Here is a 23,718-nt window from a genome sequence, read left to right on the forward strand (position 1 = left end):
GCAAAATGTGAGGCACTGACCCTCGGTCCACCCCTCTTCTGGTTTTGCTCCCCAACCACGCTATAGCACCCACCCCTTCTCGTTTCATGGCCTGTGTGATGTGTCCCACATCCCCCACCCCAAGATCTCCCTTCATCTCCTTGCCCGGCTTCTGTCAACACCGGGTCCTGTGGATTTCCACCGTGCGCTTGTGAAATTCCGACTTAGTTCATAAAAGTCCAGTGACTCGGAAGAACGAAGGCAACCGCAGCACGCAAAGCTCAAGTTTGTTTTTTGTTTTTTAATGGAGGTGAGTAGGAGGAGGGTCCCCCCCAAGAGCCCTTTGCTCTTTCAGGAAATGGGTCATTTGTTTTATTGCAGCTGACACTCGAGAGCCATGACATGATCAGGGACGAAGTGAATTGGCTGCATTTGCAGCACCTTGAGGTGGGGCACAGTGAATCTGAAATAACACGCGGCGGTGGCAGAAACAAGAATGGGAGGGGAGGATCTTGTCGCAGGTTCACTTTTAGTAAGTAGCAAAGCATGCATGTGTTACTCGTGTCAGCCTGGCTGGCTGCAAAGTTGTAAGTGAAACTCAGGCTTCCCAAACCTTCAGACTTTAAAGTCCATTTGCAGATACAGACATGGCGTGTGTGGATTTGCTGTTCTAGGTGTGCAATGTGTAGAGGGGCCAGGATTACCCCAACCAGCAAGCCCACAACGCCTCATCCCATTTGTATCCTTGTGTGGAAGCCCTCCCTTACCTTCGTTGCCCGATTAAGGAGGATTGTGTTGATGGTTAAAACCCTTTTGGCATGCCCGCTTTTTCATAGTGGTCTTCACGTTTCAGCAAGTCTTGGTGGCCTTCCAAAATTCATGTTAACTTAACAGCGGCTGGCCGGCCAGTTTTGCTCTGGGGTTCGGTGGTGCTCAGAGACCTCTCCCCAAAGCCCAGAGCAACTGACGAGGAAACCTCTAAGCTTGGGGAAATGAGGGTGGGTGAGTTCTCACCAGTGTTCAAAATTAGCCGGGCGCCAGGTGCGTTTTGCGACTGGCACGGGTCCAATTGCGACCAGGGGAGATCTCTGGATGCCAGGTTGAGGACTGGGGAAAGCAAAGTGTCACTTAGTCTTAGAAGAAGGATCTGAAGCTTGAATTTTTTATTATTATTATCCTGGATTGTTTTATTGGATGTTTTAATGTGTTGTAAACTGCTTTGAGATTCTCCCCCCCCCCTTTAAAATATATAGCCATACCTTGGTTGTTGAACCGCTTCGTTGGCGAACATTTCGGCTGCCAAACGTCGAAAGCCCGGAAGTGAGTGTTCTGGGTTTGAACGTTTTTTGGAAGCTGAACGTCCGACACGGCTTCTGTGGATCCTGGTTGAGTCCAGGAAGCTCCTGCAGCCAATCTGAAGCCGCACCTTGGTTTTCGAATGGTTCTGGGAGTGGAACGGACTCCTGGAACGGATTAAGTTTGACAACCAAGGTATGACTGTAAAGTGGTATAGAAATAATAATAATAATAATAATAATAATAATAATAATAATAATAATTATTATTATTATTATTCACTGCAACAAAAGGCACCTAGACATTCCGTTGTGGCTACCGTAACCATAGGTTTAAGGTATCATTTGGCGATTAGCTTGTATGTCTGAGTTTCTAACACTGGTTTATAGGCTGGGAGTTCTCTGGGAGCCATCTTGTAGCTGAAGCCGCAGGTGGTGACAGAGGCTAGGAGACCTTTTCCCAGGGATAGCCTTGCCATTGTGAAACATTCACTGGATTGGTGGCGCTACTGTGCTCTATATAGGGCTGTACCTTAAGGCTGGCCTGGAATCTACCGCTAGTGTAGAATGCTACAGGAGAGAACACTATTTCAGCACTTGCTAAAAAAACCAAAACCCATTTATTTTCCCATGCCTTTGCTGGCAGTTCATACCAGTTTGTTCTTAATTTTCCCGTGGTCGACTGCTTTTACGAGAGTTATTATACGTGCGCTGGTTTTATGGCAACTTTTAAAAGTGCCGTGCAGCTATCTTTGGTTTTAAATTGAAAGTGTGGTATCGAAACATTTCAATTAAATAAAGATAATATATAGAACAAGCGATTGTAATGCGATGCATCAGGATTTTAAATTTGGTGGGGAGGTTGAATTTGGTACTTCCTCCTGAGGAATTACCAGAATGATGAGTTTGGGTGAGAAAAGAGTATAAAGTTTTGAACAGGGGTCAGCAAACTTTTTCAGCAGGGGGCCGGTCCACTGTCCCTCAGACCTTGTGGGGGCCGGACTATGTTTTGAAAGGAAAAAAAAGAATGAATTTCTGTGCCCCACAAATACCCAGAGATGAATTTTAAATAAAAGGACACATTCTACTCATGTAAAACATGCTGAATCCCGGACTGTCTGCGGGCCGGATTTAGTAGGCAATTGGGATGGATTTGGTCCCCGGGCCTTAGTTTGCCTACCCATGGTTTAGATTAGAAGAGTGGGGTAGAAGAATTTAAGAATTTGGAAAATGTTGATATATTAACAGTGAACTCATCCTCCCAAGCGCTGATCTTTAGGTAGCTAAAACAGCACCAGCCACACACAAGAGAGAGATATAATTACACCGAGGGTGGTGGGTTCGAGTCCCATGTTGGTCAAAAGATTCCTGCATTGCCGGGGGTTGGGCTAGATGACCCTTGCGGTTCCTTTCAAGTCTGTGATCATCAGGCTAGGGAGAATCTCCCCCCACCGCTGCCTGCTCAAACCCCACCTGGTTGCCTATTTATGATTCAACATGGTTAGTGTCCATGAAATACCGTTGTGCAAAACTGGAAACCTGGAATTAGGGGAATGGAGAATATTTGGGACGTTGTCATGACTGCCTGGCTCGAACTCTGGACAGGAGTGCTGTGCGCTGCAACAATTTGTTGCAAGATGCGCATAAAAGCCACCTTCCTTTGAAAGACATGGGTGAGCACTTCACTTCCTAGGCCAATCAAGGCACATATATACAGTGGTACCCTGGTTCTCAAACTTGATCTGGAAGTCCGTTCCAAAACCAAAGCGTTCCAAAACCAAGGCACGCTTTCCCATAGAAAGTAATGCAGAACGGATTAATCCGCTCCAGACTTTTAAAAACAACCCCTAAAACAGCAGTTTAACATGAATTTCACTATCTAACGAGACTATTGATCCATAAAATGAAAGCAATAAACAATGTACTGCAGTCACACAATCGATCAGTCAGTCAGTAACTCGACTGGGTTCCACACAGTCACAAAATAAGAGCCACAAAAATGCAAAATAAATGGCAAAAAACAGACAGACCTCAGCTTAACACTCAAAACATAGCACGTTTGACTTCTGAAAAAAGTTCGCAAACCGGAACATTTACTTCTGGGTTTGCAGTGTTTGGATTCCAAGCTGTTTGAGTACCAAGGCGTTTGAGAACCAAGGAACCACTGTATATAAAAAATACACCTCCCCCCCCCTTCCCATCCAAACAGGTTGAGAGAGAGAGAGAGAGAGGACCCGAAAGCTGTCCTCCTCTGAGCTGCCTGGCTGCCTCTGCTTCGGGAAGCCGGCCTCACACTTTGAGAAACTTGGCTTTATTCGCAGGGGAGCGAGAGAATAAAAGAGAGAGAGAGAGAGATCGCAGTGTTCTGTGCCGTGGATGGGATTTTCAGCCTGGCACGTGCCCGCCTTTCAACTGCAGCTGGCTTCCCCCAGAGCCCTGCCAAGTCCGGGCAACTCCGTGGCTTCCTGTGGGATTGCAACATCCGATGGCTGCGGGCTGGCCACCCTCCTTTCCTAAACACTGCCCCTGATGCCTGGGAGGAGCTCCCTCGGAAAACCTGGCAAGGCTGCTCCCGCAGCACACGCGCCGGTGCCTCTCGTTCCTTCCAACATGCAATGGCCTGCAGTAAAACTAACTTGGCAGCTGGCAGGCTCCAGTTCTTTCCTATGAATGCTGATCGCAGCTGACTCACTGCTTTTGTGTGTGTGTGTGTCTCCGCCCGCCTTCTGTTTGTAAATGCCGGTCGCTTTCCTTTCACGCTGCAATTGGCACTGAACTTCTCTTAAACACCCACCGATCAGTTAAGGATCCTATAGTTTGAATGTCCAAAACTTAACGGTTAAAAAAATCCAGCCTAATCAGAGAACGATCCCAGCCGTTGGGGACACCTGTTGTCAGAAGTTGTGAAGAAAGCCATTGTACACGCTGGGAGGGGGGGAAAGGGACATGCGTTAAAAGTCTGCCCCCGAGATCCACTTATCAACAGACTTGGATTTATTTTGGCAGGGGCTGGATGGAGGCGGAAGAAAAGAGGGAGGGTGTGGAGGAGCTCTAACTGTCGTACCTCGGCTCCCGAACGCCTTGGGAGTCGAACGTTCCAGTTTTCAAATGTTCTTTTGGAAGCCGAACGTCCGATGGGGCTTCCGATTGGCTGCAGGACCTTCCTGCAGCCAATCAGAAGCCGTGCTTTGGTTTCTGAACGTTTCGGAAGCCAAATGGACTTCTGGAACGGATTCCGTTCGACTTCCGAGGTACGGCTGTATTTAAATAGGGAAATGGTCCTTTGGCATGTTGGGGGAAATTAAGTTTGCATCTTAACTTCTTATTCAACGTGTCGTACCCGGCTCCACTTGCTCCCCATTTTATCCTCACAACAACCCTACAAGGCGGGTCAGGCCGAGAGTGAGTGACTGGCCCAGGATCACCCAGTTTCACGGCCGAGTGTGGATTCGAACCGTGTTCTCCCAGGTCTTAGTCCAGCACTTGGAACCACTGCACCATACTGTTTATAACACTGTACATAAAACCACTGGGGAAGGTTGACTGGAGAATTGCGCTAAGGTGTCCTCATCGGGCTGATAATATTCAGCTCTCTGCCTTTTGTACTTCCATCCGATCCCATGGATATTTCTAAAATGGTGTCTGAAGTGCATAATGGATTTGATGAGGACACTGTTGGTTGGCTGATTCCTCAGTGAAGGGCCTGTTCTGTATGTTTATACTCCCTGTTTGATATATTTACTGTATGTCTATACAGTATATAACAGTGTCGGATATATAAGCTAATTGCCAAACGGCACCTTAAACACATGGTCGCTGCAATGGAATGTCTAGCTGCCATTCCCCCCCCCACCCCCCATAACCCTGGAGTTTTTTTCTTGTTAATTTCATTTCTACATCATTTTATATTTCAAAAGAGGAGGGGAACCCAAAGCGGTTTACAGCACATTAAACCATCAAATAAAACAATCCAGAATAAATCAAAATTCAAGCTTTGAGGAAAAAATATTTCAGATCCTTCTCTGAGGTGACATTTTGCTTTCCCCATATTTAGTTACCTGCTTAATTCATATAGCTGCCCCATAGCAGAAGTACTCTAGGAAGCCAGTGTGGTGTAGTGGCCAGAGCGTTGGACTAGGACCCGAGAGATCAGGGTTCAAATCCCCACTCAGTCATGAGGTTCACTGGGTGACCTTGGAGTCAGCGTCACAGCCTCTTAACCTACCTCACCGGGTTGTCGTAAAAAATGTAGTATAAACACTGGCAACTGGGAAACACTGGCCTGCAAGCGCTTCAGTTGGAGAACAGCCTTTACCAAAGGTGTCATGGGCTTTGAAGACACTCGAACTCAGGACGCAAGGGAGAAACATGCTAAGAGGAAGGCATGCTTGGCAAATCCACACCGTGATCGACTCCCCCCCCCCCCCCGGAAACCAATGTCCCCACTGTGGAAGGATGTGTGGATCCAGAATTGGCCTCCACAATCACTTAAGGACTCATTGCTAAAACCGTGATTATGGAAGACAAAGAAGAGGGTTTAACTGAGGAGGGGGGTCAACCATGTACTCCTTGGGATATAAATGGAATAAATGAGGTCAGTCAGGTGGAGATGTCAGTCGCCAACCTGGCATTCAGAGATCACCACGTGGTCGCAAGTATTATTAGTATTTATTGAATTCATATACAGCCCTATACCTGGGGGGTCTCAGGGCGATTCACAGAACAAAATCAAGATATAAAACCACAAAATACATAAAAAATAAAATAAAAACAACAACCCAATAGCCCCCCCTTCACAAAAAAAAACAAATTTTAAAAGGGCATAGGATGTAAATGGGATCAACCAAAGCCCTGGTTTAAAAGGAACATTTTTGCCTGGTGCCTAAAGGTGTATAACGAAGGCGCCAGGCGAACTTCCCTGGGGAGAGCATTCCACAGACAGGAGGCCCTGTTCTCATGTTGCCACCCTCCGAATCTCTGGAGGAGGAGGCACACGAAAGAGGGCCACAGAAGATGATCTCAGGGTCCAGGTAGGTTCATATAGAAAGAGGCGGTTCTTGAGGTATTGCGGTCCTGAGCCGTTTTAAGGCTTTATAGGTCAAAACCAGCATTTTGAATTGGGCCCGGAAACTAATTGGTAGCCAGTGCAGTCAAACCAGGATCGTTGTAATATGCTCAAACTGTCTTGCTCTGGTGAGCAACCTGGCTGCAATTAGACTCACACCAGTCACAAAACACGCCTGGTGCCTGGTTGTACCCCCTCTGAAGCACTATGTTCATGGCATTGAGAGGTAGGGGTTCTTCATCAACCTATTGCTGGCCTTGCCCACCCTGTAAGCTGGGCTACATGGGGGCCCCTGGCATTATCCGGCAGGGCACTTCTTAGGTTCCTTGTTGGCTGCTTGGCACTGAATGGGAAGCATCCTTGTCCTGAATGGACAAACAAATGAATAAATGCATTGCAGCCACAGACCGGTGAAATTTGATAAGACACAGAAGGAAATGCATAAATAGAATACTGTTGAATTTCCAGAGGGACCAAAAGGAAGTCTTTACTTTACCGTCTCCTCCTTAATTTGTATTGACAGTAGAAGGGATTTAGCTCACTTAACTACTAATACAAATAGAGTAATGTAATCAATTAAACAGAAAAAAATAACCATTTCCAGTGGATCTTCCTGGTTGAGTTCTTAATAAAAGAAGAGTCAGACTCTCTTTGGGCTCCCTATACAAATTATTTGGATTCTCTCTCCCATTCCACAAGGACAAAGTTGTTCGCTAAGCAGAATCTTATTAAATTGGCCAGAGGGTGATTGCTCGCTTGTGTAGAGAGTGATACGAGGCGAGGAGTGGTATTTATATATTTCTTGTTTAAATTTATACCCCACCCTTCCATCAAGATTCATGAACCCTGGGCAAGGAACGACATGAAATACTCATAAAACTACAATCGATAAAATCAACTCAGGCAGTTAAATCTGTCAAATGCAAGAGGCAGCTTACAATAAAACAGGAGCACGCGCACACACACACACATGCCAATTTACAAGTGATGCATTTGGCCAATGTGCCATCATGGAAAAGTCCCTGTATCACGAGCTTTGCCTAGTGATGGAGTAATGGGACGAGTCTCTCCTGCACATGTTAATGCACAGGCAGAACTTATACAAAGTGGATAGCAGCTGCACCCGGCCATACCTGGACCTGGGAGCTCATTAAGGTTGATACGCTGAGAATGGGTGTTGTTGTTCAGTCGTTCAGTCGTGTCCGACTCTTCGTGACCCCATGGACCAGAGCACGCTAGGCACGCCTATCCTTCACTGCCTCTCGCAGTTTGGCCAAACTCATGTTAGTAGCTTTGAGAACACTGTCCAACCATCTCATCCTCTGTCGTCCCCTTCTCCTTGTGCCCTCCATCTTTCCCAACATCAGGGTCTTTTCTAGGGAGTCTTCTCATGAGGTGGCCAAAGTACTGGAGCCTCAACTTCAGGATCTGTCCTTCTAGTGAGCACTCAGGGCTGATTTCTTTGAGAATGGATAGGTTTGATCTTCTTGCAGTCCATGGGACTCTCAAGAGTCTCCTCCAGCACCATAATTCAAAAGCATCAATTCTTCGGCGATCAGCCTTCTTTATGGTCCAGCTCTCACTTCCGTACATTACTACTGGGAAAACCATAGCTTTAACTAAACGGACCTTTGTCGGCAAGGTGATGTCTTTGCTTTTTAAGATTTTGAGATGGGTATTTCAGATGAACTCCCCACTTTCCCATTGAGTGTTTCCCAGCCTTGTCAACGAGCCCACAAAAAGGTTCCATCCTGCACAGATGTTTACTAGCCAGCAGAAGAGAGATGGAGAAGTAACAGCCTACTTGGCTTCTATGTTGGGTGCAGAAAAGTCCCGTTCTCCTGTTGCCACCCTCCCAACCTCCATTGGAGGTGGCACATGGAAGAAAACCTTGGACAACAATACCTTGCCTCCAGAACTGGCCCAAAGAGTATCTTGTGTGCACCATATTTAGAAGGACACCCTAGTGACCTTTGTAAGTTCTCCATCTTGCTACCCTTAGTTAAGTTTGAAGCCTCTCTTATCAGTTCAGCTGATAAGTGGCAGAGGAAGGATGCATAGTCTCTTCCAGATCGCCATGTAGCAGTGCTTGTTTCTTTCTTTTCTTTTTTTGCATGGCATGCAAGGGCAGAGATGCCATTTTCCTTTGAGTTGGGCATTGATGTTGGTTTTGCATGCTCAGGAATCAGCAGGCCTCTTCTCCTTGTCCTGCAACAGCCCAGAGGAGCTCCCTTCCACTTGACCAAAGTACCTAGCTTGCTTGGGAGGCAGCAATCATTGCTTTAACCCAGGCATAGGCAAACCCGGCCCTCCATATGTTTTGTGACTACAGTTCCCATCATCCCTGACCACTGGTCCTGTTAGCTAGGGATCATGGGAGTTGTAGTCCCAAAAATCTGGAGGGCCGAGTTTGCCTATGCCTGCTTTAGCCAAGTGAGCTGATGTTCATAGCAAATACACTCTTTGTTGCTCATTTCATCTGGTATGTGTATGTATGTATGTGTGTATATATATATACAGTGGTGCCTCGCAAGACGAAAGTAATTCGTTCTGCGAGTGCTGTCATATAGCGAATTTTTCGTCTTGCGAAGCACCAACGGGGGACGGTTTGACAAAAAAATCACGGAAATTTTTTCGTCTTGCGAGGCAAGCCCATAGAAAAATTCGTCTTGCGAGACAGCCTTTCGCTAGCGAATGCCTTTCGTCTAGCGAGTTTTTCGTCTAGCGAGGCATTCGTCTAGCGAGGTACCACTGTATATGCATTTTAAGTTGCAATCTTGGCATTGTAGAACTAAGCTGGTATTCCATGAGATGATTAGAGGCTTAACTTGCCTGCCTGAATAACTTTTTGTGTGTATGTTTACAGAAAATGCGCGCTCCAAACTGCCTGGGAAACCCAACCGAAGGCGGTGCAAACGATACGTTAAATTTTTAGACAAGGGAGTCGTATTTATTTCAGGTTCCATTATAAGCCATATACCTCCATCCATGTGGATCACAGCCCTGAAACTTGTTTTCAGCATGTCTAGAGTAATAAGAAAGGAATGCCTCTTAAGGGTGTGCAGTATTGATCCCCACCACCACTAATGCTAAGCACAGGCAAACCCCTTTTGCACGCAGCACTGGATTTTGCAAGATCCGATTGTGTGCTACCCTCTAGGCTGCAGCGCTGCCCTTTTCTGCCTCTAGGGCAAAGGGAGAGGTGGCTGCCTTGCCAGGTTCTCAGGGAATCCTCCCAGCCGCTGCTGCTTGGTGTATCCTGATATATTTCCTGCACGCTGCACATGCAAAAACGCCCCCTCACTACATCTGGCATCAAAAGTAGCAATGCTTATTTATTTTAACTTTCCATGGCAACGTGTAGGCTCGGAGGATGGGGTTAGCTCGCGTTTCAGAGCTCACCGCTACATACGAATTTTGATGAAGAATTTCCTCTGATCAGATTGTTGCTAACCTGGAGCCTTTTTCGAAGTCCGGTTTATGATAGATCACAATACGCTCAAGTCTTTGCTAATCTGTTCTCCATACACACCCCTCCCCATCCATCTCTTCCCACATGTTGTCTCCTTTTCTCTCCTGAGCACGTTCTCTTGCTTAAAGGCCTTGTTTGCACATCACGGTACAGCACAGTCTAATTTGAACCATCGTTAAATTGTGAACACGTGTGCCCCCTTGCCCCATGTCGCGTGAGTCCCTGTGTGGCTTCCCCCCCCCCAACTTTCTGTGGCACCCTCAGTGTGGGAAAACACTGGGCATTTTAATTCGGCACCTGCTTTCTTAGTTTGGTCCCTTCCCACATTGTTCCACTTGCCCTCCGTGAGTTGGAGGGTGATCTTATGAACTGAGGAGCCCTCTGGGTGCCTGATATTTCAGGGTTCTGAGAAACACATGAGGCTTCATTGAATCAGAAGATCACCCTCCCAACTTGTGGAAGGCAGTTGGGGCAGCAGTGGAGATGCAGCGAGGCTATAAAGTTAGTCCAAATCGTGAAGTCCTGAAGAGGGGCTACTGATTCTCCGGTCTGCCGTGTCTCAGCAAAGAATTCTTAAGATGCTCGTGAGGCGGGAGGACCCCGTGTTTGGTGTGTCCACCAGCAAAAGTGGCTGCACTCTTTTATTGCCCTTTTCAAATGCACGGTGGAGACTTGCTTGCATCTGGGGGTTTCTCAGCAACAGGAGTTTTTCCCTTACTGCAATTGGGAAGTGTGCCCACCAGCTTCTCCTTTCCCCCACCCCCCAGTAAGGGACTGGTGCTTAGTATGCAATATCCACGTATTTTAAGGGAAGTGAGAATATGCTTTGTCTGTAGCTATGTGGGAGAAGGATCATAGCTCAGTGGTAGAGTGTCCGCTTTGCCTGCAGAACGACATTTGGGGTACTGGCAGACCAGAAGAGGGCATTCCATGTGACGCTTCCTAAGTTGTGAAATTCCCTTTCCACAGAGGTGCATCTTACATCTTCATATAGTTTCTGTTGTGTGCTCCTCTTTGCTCCACCCTTCAACACTTGAGGAGTATATTTGCAGGACCTGCCTGATTCCTGTGTCTGTAATTCGTTGTGTCTGGACAGGCGTCTCCCCACTTACACGGGGGCGGGGTATGTTCCCGGGTACTATACGTATACTATATGTGAAATGGCATATAGTGGGGAACACCCTCTAAACTGCCAGACTCTCCCCCTCCCCCCCAAATCCACAAAAATCCACCAAATTCCACAGCAATCCCCTCCCTCCAAACCTTCTTTCTCAAACTCCCAACTCTCCACAGGCCTCAAATGTTGGTGCAAAGGCTCATGGGATTACTAGCCATTTTACCACTCTTTTTGTGCCGTTTTGGCAGTTTCCCCGCTCTTTTTGGGCCGCTTTTGCCGTTTTCGTGCCTTTTCACAGTTTAAACCGATTTCTTTCGGTGCTACGTGTATATGCGGTCGCACACAAATCTCACGCACATGGTTTGTTTTGAATGGTTTTTAATAAACCATTAATAAAGAGATGATGATAATTATTATTATTATTACAAGTGCATAGTTTTTTGCCATTCTGTCCTCCAGAGTCCCTGGGCTAGGAGATTATGTTGGTATCTGGGGCTCTCCCCAGTTATTGCATTACAACAGGGGTCGGCAAACTACGGCCCGGGAGCTGAATGTGGCCCCCCAGGCTCGTAAATCCGGCCCGTGGACCCTCCTGCCCGCTCTGTCAGCCCCCGCATACTGCGGACGCCTTGCCACACAGGAACTGACTTCCGCGATGCTGGCACGGCTTCTGGGTGGGTGGCGATGCTGTTGTGGCTTCGGATTGGCTGCAGGAAGTTCCTACAGCCAATCCAAAGCCTTGCCACCCGCGCGCTGAGGTAAACCTGGCGCAGCCACGGGTGCATCATGGGGCTTCAGCCAGAGCTTGGCGCAACTGCTGGCCCCGCACCTGGCGCCCGGCTCGGCGCTGCTGCTGCTGGTTCGCTTGGTGACAGCGCTGGAGCTGGAGGGCGAGCGGTGCGCTGCCTGCCTGGCACTTTGCGTGCGCCGCCTGCCCGCCGGTGTGGCCTTGGACGACGGGCCACAGCGCGTGGTGCACGCCGCCTGGGAGCTCTGCGGGGACAGGCCGACAAAGCGGCTGCTGCTCGTCAACAACGCCAGTGAGTGGGCGGCACCGAGACGCGCTGCTGAGCACGTGCAGAGTGCATTCCTCCTCCAGGTCCGGAGGCAGCTGTGGGACCGGCTTGCAGGGTATTTATATTTTTCAAAATATAGTACGCCCCCCCCAAAGGTCTGAGGGACAGTGGGCCAGCCCCCTGATGAAAAAGTTTGCTGATCCCTGCATTACAACAAACATTTTCTGTGTGTGCACATTTGGGGGTCGGGGTAGGAATGGAGGGAGTAAGCTTTGAGGGAGCATAGGATATCAGCTAAGCTGGCCAATCCTCAGCTCCTACCTCACCGTGTACCAACCCCTCCCATTCTGACACCCCCCACCCCCGCAGCATTGGCATAACACACTGATTTGAAGCGATACCATCGTGAAGCTGTCACAACCTGGAGTTACGCCAGCATATGGGATTCACTTGCAATCCTATCCTTGCCCAGCTGCCGTAACGCTGAGGATAAGTTAGCACGTTTGGGTGGAGGGGGGAGAAGGAAGGAAGGAAGGAGAAACTAATTTTGTGGCACTCTGTAGGAATGCCGTGATGGAGCAGTCAGGAGCAAGGGGTTGGCATGAGATAAGGGTTTTTTGTGCATGGCAGAAGGCCAGAACATGGGCTCCGATCTGCCAAATTCAGACTACCCAGATAAACTACTACTTCCTCTTCCAGCCATGTTGCTTTATGTCCGTTTTAGTTCCTTTTTCATGTGGCGAATCAATCTTTCACCCTCACAAAAAAACCCCAAACTCGGTCCCCACCCCCTCTGTTACAAAATCCTTTGCCAACCCCGATGCCTGGCACAATCCACACCCTCTTGCATTGTTTTTGGCCCCCTCCCCCCAACGCTGGGGATGTGCCAGTCCTGTTCAAAATTTCCCAGTTAAACGAGGACAATTGCATCCCTCTTGGTGCAATTGGAATGCAGCATACATGTGTTGGTTTTTTAAGTTTAAATTCCTGCAGTATCATTTGACTAGATCTGACAGATTAGAATCTAGTGTATTTGAGAGTAAAACAAAAGTAAGTGTGTGTGTGTGTGTGAGAGAGAGAGAGAGAGAGAGGGAGGGAGGGAGAGAGAGACTGACTGACTGACTGACTGACTGACTGACTGAAAAAGAGATTTATGTGGCCACTTGTTCATGATCGTTGCTGTTGGAGACATTCAGAACCAGATAAGTACAGTAAATGGTTCTTATTTCAGACTTCTCAGTTTCCTTCACACACACACAAAAAGAGAGACTTGCAGAAACCATACTGAGCTCTCTTTATTTGCTTGCAATACCACCTCCCTTTTTTCACAGTTCAGCTTTCTCTGCACCAAAGCCATCCTTGGAACAGAACCATCCACAGCGGAGGTGTAGCTCCAACCCAATCTTTAAGATGCTTGTAGAGAAATGGCCAAAAGAGACGAGGCTTTGGAGCATTGGAACAGCTGGATGTGAAGTCCGGTGCCTGCAGGTGGCAGGCTGCCTTGAAGCTGACCTGTTATCTAATGTTACAGCACCAGAGATTCATGGGGCAGACTCGTAGTTCAGTGACAGAGCATTATTATTATTATTATTATTATTATTATTATTAATTTGTTTGTTTCGCCCATCTGGCTGGGTCTCCCCAGCCACTCTGGGCGGCTTCCAACAAAGATTAAAAATACATTAAAATGTCACACATTAAAAACTTCCCTAAACAGGGCTGCCTCCAGATGTCTTCTAAATGTCAGGTAGTTGTTTATCTCTTTGACATCTGATGGGAGGGTGTTCCACAGGGCGGGCGCCACTACCGAGAAGGCCCTCTGCTTTGCATGCCAAAGTTTTGATCTCGGGTATCTCCAGGTTGGGCTGAGAGAGCTTTTCCTTCCTGAAACCCTGGAGAGCCGCTGCCAGCAAGTGTAGACAGAATGGAACTAGATGGACCAGTTGTTCTGACTCTGTATAAAGCACCTTCCTATATCCCCATGCCTTTTTGTCCCAGAGTGGACTAAAATTGTTTATCCCTGTTTGTTTCTGGTTCAGACCACTCACTGGATCGCTTCTGGTTTGGCACACAGTGCTAGAAACTCAGATATATAAGCTAGGCGCCAAATGGCTCCTTCAACCAAGGTTGCAGTGGCCAAAACGGAATGTCTAGTTGCCATTTTGGGGCAAGACGGCTCTATAAAGGTAATTTTCAAATGAAGCATTGACTATGATTGATTCTCAGTTAAGCATCTGTTCAGTTGGCAACTTTGAGGTAGGTTAAGAGCTTTGAGAACTTAAAAGAAGAAAAGTCACTCAATCTAGGGACAGTTTACATATATATTGGCCTATTCCAACCTCTTTTTCTTAACGGTGACTGCAATGTGGTTCCTGAAATTCATTCTGATTGTGCAGATAAAATATAACTCATATAATTCTACAGGATAGGGTATTAGAGTTTGAAAACAGTCCCAATCCAAGGATCCCCAGGCATGCACTTCCAGGTGATGGAGATGTCAGGCGTCATCCTGACACCCAGGCATCTTCACTTGGTCACAAGTAGCCAATAGTCAGGTGCAAAATGCACCTGGCGCCTGGCTAATTTCGAACACTGTTGGCACACCTGTTAACCGGTTTGGTGCTGCTGTGCATGCTTAATCTGGCCATGTAGTAGTAGAATAATTTCATAGCTCCAGCGTGGAAGTGTTTTCTTGCTACCATTGGTGGGGGGGGGGGAAGAGGGAATCAGACAGTGTAGGCTACAGACTGGCCCTACTCAAACTACACTAAGAGCATGTTCACAAAGGCTTGGCTTGCCTTACAGCACAATGGCATATATGCTCACTTGGAAGTGAGCTCCCCTGTGCTCACTGTGACTTACCCATTGGCGTGGTTAGGTCATTTTACACTCTGGATTTACAGTGGTACCTCGTTACGGACGGGATCCGTTCCGGAGGCCCATCTGTAACGTGAAATGCCTGCAACTTGAAGTGCTGCATCTGCGCAGGCACACGGCACAATTTAGCGCTTCTGCGCAGGCGCGGTCGGCGAAACCCGGAAGTAACCCGTTCCGGTACTTCCGGGTTGCCGTGGGATATAATGCGAAAAGACGCAACATGAAGCGGACGCAACGCGAGGTATGACTGTAATAGTCTTATGCCAAAGCAGAGCTCTTTCGATGGTCATTTATATTACTTCACCTGTTCAAAATGTGACAAGTCTATATGCAATATTTGGAGGTGGATGTATAGAAATAACGTAAACCGTGAAAGCCTTCAATCCTCTATATACGTGCAACAGGATTGAAGGCTTTCACGGTTTACGTTATTTCTATACATCCTGTTATATTACCGTGTTGTCTGTTGTTGCTGCTGATACTTGGAGGTGGGGCTCCTGTTCATTCTGCTACATGTCTGCTCCAAAGCCCTACCCTGATAGCACTGCTGGGTTTAGTAAAGGTAAAGGTACCCCTGACCGTTAGGTCCACTCGCGGACGACTCTGGGGTTGCGGGGCTCATCTCACTCTATATGCCATGGGAGCCTTCGTTTGTCCGCAGACAACTTCCGGGTATTGTGGCCAGCATGACTAAGCCGCTTCTGGCGAACCAGAGCAGCGCACGGAAATGCTGTTTACCTTCCCGCCGGAGCGGTACCTATTTATCTACTTGCACTTTGACGTGCTTTCAGACTGCTAGGTTGGCAGGAGCAGGGACCAAGCAATGGGAGCTCACCCTGTCGCAGGGATTGAAACCACCGACCTTCTGATTGGCAAGCCCTAGGCTCAGTAGTAAATGACCTGCTGTTATGGTCAATGTGGTTTTAAGTCCACAGAGCCTAAGGCTGCAATGAAGTAAACACTTAACCTGGGGAGGAAATCTCTTCGAATTCAGAAGGATTTACTTTTCAGCAGACATGTATAAAATGCTCTCTTTTCTTCCCTGCATAGGAAAGAGTTCCCAAAGGATTACCATCTCTTTGGCATATCACAAAGCACAACTGAGGCACATAGATCCGAATGGGAATTTTGAACCAAATGTGTGTGGTTTGCAAAGCTGACTCACTCATTTGAGCAAGCTAAAAAATCAAGCGGAACCCCAATTTTCTTTTTCTTTTAATTTTCTTTATTTGGTGACTAGGGTTCCTTATTCTTTGTGTTTCTGTATTTTATTGTACTTGCAATAAGTACTTAACATACATTGCAAATTGCAAAACGAAGACACACAGAATATTAAGGAATTCCCAGTTCCAAGCCTTGCCCTTTTAGAAGGGATTGGTTTTTCTGAGCTGTTACCGGTAATTTTTTTCCCATTTTGTTGCTTTTTCCACTTATGCAGATGTACCCCGTCTTTGGGCACCCAGACGATTAATTGTATTTTTTTATTATTTTTAAAACAACAACCCCAAACCATGGTGACTTTGGGTAGCTCTGCCAGGATCTCCAGTGGAAAATGAAAAATGAAAAGGAAACCAAAAATGTGTTTCTCATTGGAATGGAGGGGTCTTGTCCCATTTTTGATCCCCCTCCCCTTTTTGGTGGGGGGATGGAAATTGTAATGAAATCTCTTGCTTGAATGCTGTTCCATGTCCCCAAATGAATGGAGGAGCCATTGTTTAAGGAGTCTGGAATGCAAGGAATGCTGTACTATAGGAAGGGGTCAGAGGGATTTAAGTTGATAGAGGAAAACATGTGTCGAACCAATTCCTACCTCAGCCAGTTCGGCCAGACATCTTTTAGGCTGTGCAAAAACCTGAGCTGAGAAACTTAAATTCTGCACTCTGTTGTATAGGACTAAAATTTTTTTATTTTGACTTCTCTTTCCCCCCTGTTTCTATTATTTTTAATCAAATTTAAGCAGTGCGATTAATCAAGTAAAAGATTTAGTTGAAATGTGCCCTCCTTGTTAACGTAGTAAGCTGCTCCTTTCTTCCTCTCTAGATTTTCTTGGACAAAAAAAAAAAAAAAAGACCCTTCGAAGGCTGGCCTTTGGTTCCCAGTTTGTTTCTGAAAGCCGCCTGAAAGCTTTGTGTACTTCAGGGTGAAACTGTGAGGCTTTTCATTCTCATCACAGGCAAGAGAAGCTAGCAAATCCTCACTTGAGGAAAATGGCAGTATGTTTTTAAAAACTGGATCTTCGGCAATATAAGCAGTCTTTAAACTCGGCTAACCTTTCCTTTGCCGTGGGGGGAAGCCATTTTAAATGCCTGTCTGTACACACAAAACACACACAGACAGGTGGGACCTGCAACTAAAGAATCACAGTGTTGGAAGGGATGTTGTGGGTCATCTAGTCCAACCCCCTGCAATGCAGGAATACACAGCTGTCCCTTATGGGGATTGAACCCGCAACCTTAGTGCTACCAGCACTGCATTTGATCCAACTGAGCTATAATGAGGTGGGAATGTGGAAAGCTCCTGTTCAGGGTTCCAGCCAGCCATTTCCCTTTCCAGGATACAATTACAGTCATACCTCGGCTTCCGAACGCCTTGGGAGTCGAACGCTTCGGCTCCCGAATGATCGGAAACTGGAAGTGAGTGTTCTGGTTTTCTAACATTCTTTTGGAAGTGGAACGTCCGACAGGGCTTCCGATTGGCTGCAGGAGCTTCCTGCAGCCAATCGGAAGCCGCGCTTCAGAATTTGAACGTACGACTATTCCATTCCAACTCCAGTTTTCCACCTGCCTGCTCCCTCCTTTCCCTGTCAAATCAGCCTTCTTGGCCACTGACCATGCCATCATCACCAGCTCCCCTAAAACACACACACACACACACACACACACACACACACACACCAGAATTTGAATACCACTTTAAGATAACCCTTTGCAACTAATTTATATCCAATGGAGAGCATGTTAGGCTTTTGAATCCTAAATCTGTAAAGAGTCTAGTGAGTAATTTTGTCCATCTCATTGCTTGAAGGCAGTGAGTTTTCCTGTTCCTGCCTGAGTTTGAATCTTGCTTCAGCGCTGAAAGAGTCCTGGGCACCTGTTTGCATCGTCAAAAACATGTTGGTGCTGTTTTCCCGTAAATGGAAATAGTGTAGGCCAGGACTTACCATGTGATCCACCATAGCTCAGTTAGTAGAGCATGAGACTCTTAATCGCAGGGTCATGGGTTCGAGCCCCACATTGGGCACTGCACATTGTTCCACTTGCACTGCAAGGGGTGGACTAGATGCCCCTTGTGCCCCCTTCCAACTCTACAATTCTATGCTTGAGTGATATTTGCCTGTGACACCCAAAAAACTTAGTATAATTGATGCCTAACATATTTGACATATTTTAACAGCTCTGGCTCGGCGGGAATCTCTTAATTATTATGGTCTCGGTTCCCCATCTGTAAAATGGCAATATTTTACCTCTGTTGACCAGTCTACCCATTGGGGATTCAAGTTCCAGAGCTGCTTGAGCTCAGTGCCTCTCTTTTTCACAGGTTTAACCGCTATTGGTAAGGAACTGTAGCACATGAAGAATGCAATTAGAATGGGAATCAGTGCTGAGGTCGTTGAACCTTGCATGTAAATGGTCCACGCAAAGGGAGTTGCGTGTTCCCTGGGCGTAGATATTGAGAAGGGTGGGTGGATCAGCTGAGGAGCTCAGAGGAAAGACCCAGATAGATAAAATATGAACAGCTAAAAACTTTGGCAGGATTAGAGTAGGCTAACGCTTGGGTGACGAATGCCTTGCGAGTCGAACATTTTGGCTCCCGAACACCACAAACCCGGAAGTGAGTGTTCCGGTTTGCGAATGTTGTTTGGAACCCGAACATACGACGCAGCTTCTAATTGGCTGCAGGGGCTTCCTGCAGCCAATCAGAAGCCGCGCTTTGTTTTCCGAACATTTTGGAAGTCGGAATGAACTTCCGGAAAGGATTCTGTTCTGCTTCTGAAGTACCACTGTATTGTATTAAAAACTAAGGTAATAATGGATTATTTTAAGAAAAATAGAGAAAATATATGATGCGGTAGAAAATGTTTGATAATGGAAACCATGGAGGGGTAGAGGGAAGTCTTAAGGGATTCAGGGAATCCTAAATGTTGATGATTATGATCAGTGTTTGAATGCATAATGTAAAACTGAATAGAAAAGATAAAAAAATAGATAAAATACGATTTGCACATGGAGAATAGTCACAGAAGATAGCAAGTGATCGCATGGCCACAGATCTGTTACAGTATTTGCATGTCACCATCCCTAGATCGCAGCTGCTTGGTGAATTGAGGAATGTCCAGAAAGTCAAATGTTCCACCTTTACTTGTATGTGGCAGCTGCTGCAGAAGGATGGGATAATTTTGGCTCTGAAAATTCCCAAAGATTCTATTTTGGGAAGCAGGAGTCGTGAGGAGGAGCAAAATCGGGAAAAGAGGTGTCTGCTTGTTGCTCTCGGGTTGGCTCGCTTGTTAAAATTCCCCGCTGCCGTTACTCTTCTTTAATTTCTTTCTTCTCGGCCTCCCGTCTCTCCCAGCCATTAAAAATGAGAGCATGTTTTATAGACAGCCCTTAGGCTCTTTATAGAGATCCTCTCTCTCTTTATTGACCCCCTGAGATTCAAACTGACGCTCTCCGAGTGTAATTTTGCTCGCCCCATCTCCTTCCGATGGATGCGATTTTCAGAATGCTCTGGAGAGTCAGACAGGAGACGGAGGACTCTGATCCCGAAGACTTTGGAAGCATTAGGAGACAGAATATGATGTCTCGGGGTTTTCCTACAGGATGTGGTAAAAGCCAGGAGACTCTGGGAGCAAGGGGGATGGGGTTGGTTTGGTTGATGGATGTTCTTTCGGCTCGTGCTATGATGACCCAACATTTTGGAACAGCTGTCCAATAATCCACCTTGCGGAATAATTTAATACCAGGTTGAGCCACTTGTTCACATTCAAAGCTGGGGGAACTGCTGCACAAAGTGGGCATGGTTTGTGGTGGCAGCAGCAGCTGCTGCCCCAGATAGAATTTAAAATAATCAATTAGAATTTTTGTTCACAAAATTAGGGATCCGACGTGAAATGCCCAAATTAGAACGGGAGTTGTGGTACCATCCCAAGCTTCCCAGTGTTTATGATGTAAGAATACAGTATATGAAATGAGAAATGTGCATTTTGGTGGTGATAATAAGGCGGTATCCTATCATTAGTTACTGGAGAAGTCATCGTTGAAACCGTGTTTGCGGATTAAGCCATACCGTGCAAGTGTCCCGATGGCATGAGCAGGTAAGCAGATGAGGAAAAGAAAGTGCAATGTTATCTCCAAAGAGCCAGTGTGGTGTAGTGGTTAGGAGCGGTGGACTCGTAATCTGGCGAACTGGGTTCGTGTCCCGCTTCTCCACATGCAACTGCTGGGTGACCTTGGGCTAGTCACACTTCTCTGAAGTCTCTCAGCCTCAGTCAACTCACAGAGTGTTTGTTGTGAGGAAAGAAGGGGAAAGAAGATTGTTAGCCGCTTTGAGACTCCTTAGGGTAGTGATAAAGTGGGATATCAGATCCAAACTCTTCTTCTTCTTCTTCTTCTTCCAAAGCCCAGGGTTTTGTCTTGCTTCTCCCTGACAAACTAGGATTCACAAACCAGCAGCAAACCTTGGTTATGGCTGGCAGGCAATCCCAGGAACAACTCGTAATCCGGGTTTGGAGGTAACACTAAAGTTATCCCCCCTTGGTTTGTTTATCATACTTATGCAGAGGGAAGATTCCGAAATGCGAATGACTGGGATTTCTACACTTTGTGGTTTATTAAGCCAAGGCTCTTTGTCATATGCAAACGTGGCCAATAGAAGGCCCCATCTGCCCTGTACATTTAAAGCACTTTCATACCACTTTAACTGTCATGACTCTCCCCCATATCTGTGTCTGTCTGTCTATCTATCTATCTATCTATCTATCTATCTATCTATCTATCTATCTATGGAACTGTAATTTATTAAGGATGCTGAGCATTGTAAAGAGACCCCTCTTCCCCTCACAGAGCTACAACTCCCAATGGTTCTTGGGTAGAGAGACTGATGGTTAAACCACTCTGGGAATAGTAGGGGAGGTCTCCTAAGAACTCTCAGAAGCCTTAACAAACTACAATTCCCAGGGTTCTTTGAGGGAAGCCATGGCTGTTTAGATGCTGCTTTACATGTATATATATGGCAGATGCAGAATGTGGCACATAGAGACGTGAATTTTGGAGGTCAAACCTGTTACGGTTGGTCATTTGTCAACAATGTTCAGACTGTTGCCAAACGACCTGTCCTCCCCCCCCTTTCTTCCTGTTTTTCCTGTTGACTTTACTCCAAAATGTGTATTGCATTCTGTTAGAAGCTGAAATAGTTGTTTGCTTGGAACTCAGAGCCTTCTTCAGGCACAGAAGGAAAATAGCTGGCAGGTAAAGGTAAAGGACCCCCTGGACGGTTAAGTCCAGTCAAAGGCGACTATGGGGTTGCGCCGCTCATCTCGCTTTCAGGCCGAGGGAGCCGGCATTTGTCCACAGACAGCTTTCCGGGTCATGTGGCCAGCAGGACTTAACCGCTTCTGGCGCAACGGAACACCATGAGGGAAACCAGAGCGCACAGAAACTCTGTGTTTACCTTCCTGCCACAGCGGTACCTATTTATCTACTTGCGCTGGCGTGCTTTCGAACTGCTAGGTTGGCAGGAACTGGGACGGAGCAACGGGAGCTCACCCCGTCACGGGGATTTGAACCGCTGACCTTCTGATCTGCAAGCCCCAGAGGCTCAGTGGTTTAGACCACAGCACCACCCGCATTCTCAAAGAACTGAAAGCCGCCTTCAGGCACAGAAGCATTGAGCCCCTGCAATTTCTGGCAGGAAGAAGCCTCAGCATTGGCCAGCTCTAGTATATAAATACCCGGAGCCTGACCTTCTCCTTTTGTATGATCAACAGACAGGTTACTTGCTGCTGTTGGCCTGGAGTTTGCGGCTCAAGGATCTTTAACTGGAAGGTCTAGATGCTAGCCCTAGTTCGGCCCTGTCGCCCACAAGTTAACAGCCATCAAACGGAAATTAGCCAAGCCTTGTCTTCTGAGCATGCCTGGAGAGGTTAGCACCACTGCATATCAGTGCCTCTAATCCATGCTAAATCCCTGAGGCATCCCAGCAGCGCTTCCTGATGTATCGGGGCCTAGTAAGACCAATCTTGTTGCACCTCCTCAGTCCAGGACTACAAGTAAATTGTCTATCTGAATGACCAAATCTGTCTCTGTCCCCTTGCAAAGACTGGAACTAGATTGCTTATAGATAGACAGGAATTAGCAAACAAAGAAGTTTAATACATGAGTGCCTGGGCCAGATAGATGAGTATATGCTTTCGAAACAAACAAACATCAACAACTTTATTATTTCTACCCCGCCCAACTGGCTTGGTTTCCCCAGCCACTCTGAGCATCTTCCAGCACATATAAAAACGTAATAAAACGCCAAACATAAAACACTTCTCAATATAGGGCTGCCTTCAGACGATTCCTAAAAGTTATGTATTTTTTTATGTCCTTGACAACTGACTGGAGGGTGTTCCACGGGGGGGGGGGGGGAGGGTGTCATTGCTGAAAAGGCCCTTTGCCTGGTTCCCTGTAACCTCCCTTCTCACAGTGAGGGAACTGCCAGAAGGCCCTTGGAGCTGGACCTCTGTGTCTGGGCCAAATGATGGGGGGTGGAGATGCTCCTTTAGGTCTACAGGGCCGAGGCTGTCTAGGGCTTTAAAAGTCAGCAACAACACTTTGAATTGTGCTCTGAAACATACGGGGAGCCAGTGAAGATCCTTTAGGACCGGTGTTATATGGTCTCCCGGCGGCTGCTCCCAGTCACCAGTCTAGCTGTTGCGTTCTGAATTAGTTGTAATTTCCAAGTCACCTTCCAAGGTAGCCCCACGTAGAGAGCACTGCAATAGCCCAAGCGGGAGATAACCACAGCATGTACTACTCTGGCGAGATATGCTCACCTAGCTGACCAACCCATGCTGAGTTCGAAACTAGCTGATGGTGTCCTGGTTCTCCTGGTTTAGGTGATGACGGTTCGAATTCTGACTGCAGCCCGAGTCCTTTTAAAGTAGCTGGTAATTCTTCCCCGAGAAGGAGGGAGATGGTTCATGTCTTTCTGAGTATCTTGACTGCCTGCAACAGGCAACAGTAGCGCTCTCCTTATCTGACCAGATATGACCTGGCGGTGGACTGGACATGTCTGGTGCAGGACCAGCCATGCATACAGCCCGTTGGGTTGGACGCGAGCCATTTTTATCTGTAAAATGAGTTTCCAGAGTCTTTTAAAAGCCAATTAAGTCCATAAGCCTCTGGGGGCAGACTATCTTAATAGGTTTGTTGCAGAGGTCTGGAGCACACCGTACAAGTTCATGGGCACTGAGCATGGGCATGCAAACATTGAAAGCACCAGATCCATTCTAGCTTCTTACTATTTTGTAACCTGTAGACAGCCTTCTTTTACAGTATACAGGGAGCAGCCTTGAGGTCCTCTCTAGAGAATCTTGTAGCGTTGTTTTCAGACTGGTTTTCTAATACAGGATTATTGTTCCTGGGTGTGTGGAGGTGTGGAATTTTTGTTTATTTGATTTTTGCACGTGGAAATGTATTTTAATTTTGTAAATTGCTCAGAGCGGAAATTTCCTTCATAGGGCAGCCTCGAAATCTTCAAAACAAACATTAAAAATGGTTTTTGGCACAATTGCAGATCAAGACTGAGGAAAGCTTCATCTGTTGAATGTCATAAAGATGTTTAAGGTCGCAGGAGCCTTATCAGCTGTTAATCCTACTGTACAATAATTAAAATTATGTGAACCGCCCTGAGAC

The 23,718-nt window shown here is 46.8% G+C and overlaps 1 protein-coding gene across 3 annotated transcripts in view; it reads left to right on the forward strand.

Moving 5' to 3' along the window:
- Positions 1-23,718, forward strand: part of IGF2BP1 (insulin like growth factor 2 mRNA binding protein 1) — a 71,149-nt gene that overhangs the window by 17,199 nt on the left and 30,232 nt on the right. The window lies entirely within an intron of this gene.

Source organism: Lacerta agilis, chromosome 14 (genome assembly GCF_009819535.1).
Source record: "Lacerta agilis isolate rLacAgi1 chromosome 14, rLacAgi1.pri, whole genome shotgun sequence".
NCBI lineage: Eukaryota > Metazoa > Chordata > Lepidosauria > Squamata > Lacertidae > Lacerta > Lacerta agilis.